Raw genomic sequence first — 3,720 nt, forward strand, 5'->3', positions numbered from 1 at the left:
GAATTATTTCTTTTATTTTAAAAATGTCTTTTATGATATTGGGTTAGTTCATAGTAAAAGTGGGCTTGATCCTTAACCCCATTTGTAGATTTGTTTATTAGGGACCAACTCATTTTCATAATCATATTTTGGCAGATATAAACTTACTGCCAAAATTATTTACTCATGTTAAATTTTAGTAACATTTTCTGGTTAAACAAGTTGCTAATAGAATATCTACTGGTATGAGGTCCACTGTAGTAATGGAGGAGAGTGGTTAATTTACATGTGCCACATAATTAAGCAAAACTTTTTCTTTGTTAATCTTAAAAGGGCCACACCGGAGTCCTCATTTGATGTGAAACAAATTGCTAAAATATCTAGATGTTTTTTATTATACATATAACTAACATAACACTGGGGATATAACAAAGTCAGTACAATTTTGAGTAAATAAAGTGAAATATGACACACAAATATAATTTCCCCACAAAGTATGAAAACATTTTTTGATTACAATGCCTGTAAGTTTGTTGTTTGTTTGTTTATTTATTTATTTTTGTGCTGGGAATTGAATACAGGGGTGTTCTACCATTGAGCTACATCCCTAGCCCTTTTTATGTTTTACTTTGAGGCAAGGTCTCTAAGTTACCCAGGCTGACCTTGAACTCATGATCTTCCTGCCTCCCAAATCACTGGAATTACAAGAGTGAGCCACCATGCCTGACTGTTAAAGATTTTAATTTAAATTTTTTTTTTTTTTTTTTTTTGCCAGCAGCACATATTTATTATTCATGAGTGGTCAAAGAATTATGAGATCTATTATTATTATAACCATACATATGAAATGTTACTTAGCAACATGGGCTGAAAAGGATAGTTCTATATTTATATTTAAAAATACACATACATACTCTTTCAAATGCTCACCATCACTGCTAGGAAAGCAGGAGGCATCAAACTGCAGAAGTTCCCATATACATAACATATTGAAGTATCTCAAGCATAAAAACTGTACTTAAGTTGCAAAAATAAAGTTTGTTTCTTCAAATATTTTGATCTGCGCTCAAGCAAAGCACAAAATGAACACCAATGATTTTTTTTTATGACTTCACACTTTAATACAATCAACATATGAGTCAACAGCTTAAAAAAAAAACAAACCTGAAAATACAGAACTCGTAGAAATGAACAATGCATTTCATACAAAATAAGTCTACAGCAGGTCTGATTCATCCTGACTTGAAATATTTAAGAATTACAATTTTATTTCAAACTACAAATTAAGCCAGAACAAATATGATAAACAGAAATCATCACTAAATAAAGCATCATTGCCCTGTAGTTTCTTTAGACAATTTCACTAGTGCAAGAGCATCATTTACCTGAAAGATTTTAAGAGTCACAATTAGAGTACCCATACAAAACTATTTCCTTTTTTCTTTAAAAAGTGCCACAAAGTATATACTTTTCATTAAAAAAAAAACAAAAACAAAAACAAACTAGTGAAAGACTGTCTCCATCTCTTGTCAATGAGGAAAGGCCAGAGTGATTCCTTGATTCCAATTCGAAATGGTGTTAGCTGGCCAGTGCCCAAGGTCTCCAATTTGGAGCAGTCAAGCTGAGCATTATGTGGACATTGTGCTCCTCTGACTGGGCTGTCAGTGATAGGTCTTAAGTGACTGCTGGGGAGGTTGAAGGCATCTTCATGCCATTTCATACTTGGTCATATGTTCATTACCAGACCAATGAAAGGTTCCCTTAATTGATGGCAGCATTCTCTTCTCTGCCAGCTGCCGACACACTGTAGCCACATCTTTGACATGTGTGGGAAACCTCTGCTGCCAATGGTCCATGTTTGCTGACGTGTTGCTGAACTGCACTTTGTCAAACATGACCGTCACAGCACTTTCTTTAAGCTTTTCAACTTCTCCATACACAACAGGAATTCTCAAAACAGCAGCTCCCAAGTTATTCTCCAGGACTGCCTTTTCTCTTTCTAATTTTGTTTTACCTGACAAATTTAGGGGACTTGGTATGTCTTCCTCACTGTAAGGTGGATCCCTTCCATCAAATAGATAATCTGAGCTAATATAAATGAGAAATGCTCCAATTGCAGCTGCTTCCTTTGCCGCAACCCAGCTGCAGCAAAATAACCGGGGGGTGACGAACAACTTGTGTACGTTGATACAGCAGGAGTGGAAGCCGTTTATTGTAGGACAACAGAGGTATTTATACATTCCACACAGCTTATCTAATTAACATAAACTAGATACAGCAGTCAGCCAATAAGGAATCTCCACACTTAATGGCTTGCTGGTGTTACTTTACAAACCACTCCCTCTGGCATTTTGCCAGGCGCCATCCAGACTTGTTTACAGACTCTAACATTTCTCTGTCAAAATGCCAGGCGCCATCCTGTTTTGTTTACAGACTCTAACATTCCTTAGCTAAATTCCCAGAAGCATCCACATTAAGTTAAGAAGCAGCATCTCGCTGATTCTCTACAACATCTGGTCTTCTCTCTGCTGCACAATGTACTATGGCATGAGGCTGAAATTCATGAATGATGTGATGCATTAGAATCCAACAGATTATTAACCTGTTCAAATTTGGTCTTGCTCTTCTAAAACCACAACCAACAGCATGCCAGTTATTCTGCTGAAATTCTTTGTGTATAGCTCTACCAAGGAGTCCAATGGCATCAGTGATTATAGCCCGCCTCCTGGGGATGTTTACTTTCTCCTGCACCAGCAGCTCTGGGGAACAAACTGGATGGAGAGCTCTTTCTCTCAACCCACCATGCCCGCTGTCTTTGCGCTGCCACCCGCCGCAGCAGCTGCCACCTCCCCAAGTGTGCTGTACTCCACTGACACCCTCTGTATTTGCGAGAGAAAGGTGAAGCTGAAATGAGAGCTGTTTTCCACTCTCTGTTGGCTCACATTGTCAATTTGGAAGAAGCGCCTCATTTGTTGTAAATGTCCAGTTCTTAATCTGTAAAGTGGAGTAAATATCTCTCTGCTTCTTATGCTCATGGGTAAAGTGAGAGGAGGAGGAGTTAATGCAATAATATATGTAAATGAATGAAGAATTTTTTTTTGAGAATGATGATTTTTATTAGCAATCAATAAGTTGGAATGCCATGGCTCATTTGCTGTAAAGTACTGAGTGACCACTGCCTGACTGGGAGTTGGTTCTGTTTCCTGAGCATTTAGTCCAAGGGGAAAGGTGTGAGGGAGGAATTCAGGCCCTGGGGCAGACACAGGATCAAATTTGTCTTTTTGGACAAGTCACTTCAGTTTTTACCTTAATGTAATTATAAAAAATGTTGATTTTTTTTTATAATTAGAAAACTACTATTTAATTCTGATCTATATTAAGTGTCCAAAAGGAAACTTCAAATACAAACTAAATCCTGATTTCATATCATTTCTAATGTTCATTATGTTGATGTGTAACATATTTTCTGACACTTTATGAAAATTTCTCAAAATAGAGAACAAATCATGGTATCCATCCTGACTCTTACAAATAGTATACTGCAACAGTTGGTTCCTGTCAGTAAATGATCTTCAATTTTGCTGTTTTGTGTCTGAGTTTGACTACCAGGTGAAGATTCAACTACTAGGAAGTTGGGCTTTAGGAGATGTCCAATTCCTGCTTTGGGCTGATGCATTTATTCTGATTTCCATGATGGGTTCAGTATAAATAATTATTTCTATTGTTCCACAAATATATATT

The 3,720-nt window shown here is 36.9% G+C and overlaps 1 pseudogene; it reads right to left on the reverse strand.

Annotated features, from left to right (window-relative positions):
* Positions 1–1,356: 1,356 nt before the first annotated feature.
* On the reverse strand, positions 1,357–2,783 carry LOC143404037 (methionine adenosyltransferase 2 subunit beta-like; annotated as a pseudogene).
* Between the last annotated feature and the right edge of the window lie 937 nt (positions 2,784–3,720).

The sequence above is a fragment of the Callospermophilus lateralis genome, chromosome 7, assembly GCF_048772815.1.
Source record: "Callospermophilus lateralis isolate mCalLat2 chromosome 7, mCalLat2.hap1, whole genome shotgun sequence".
Lineage (NCBI taxonomy): Eukaryota > Metazoa > Chordata > Mammalia > Rodentia > Sciuridae > Callospermophilus > Callospermophilus lateralis.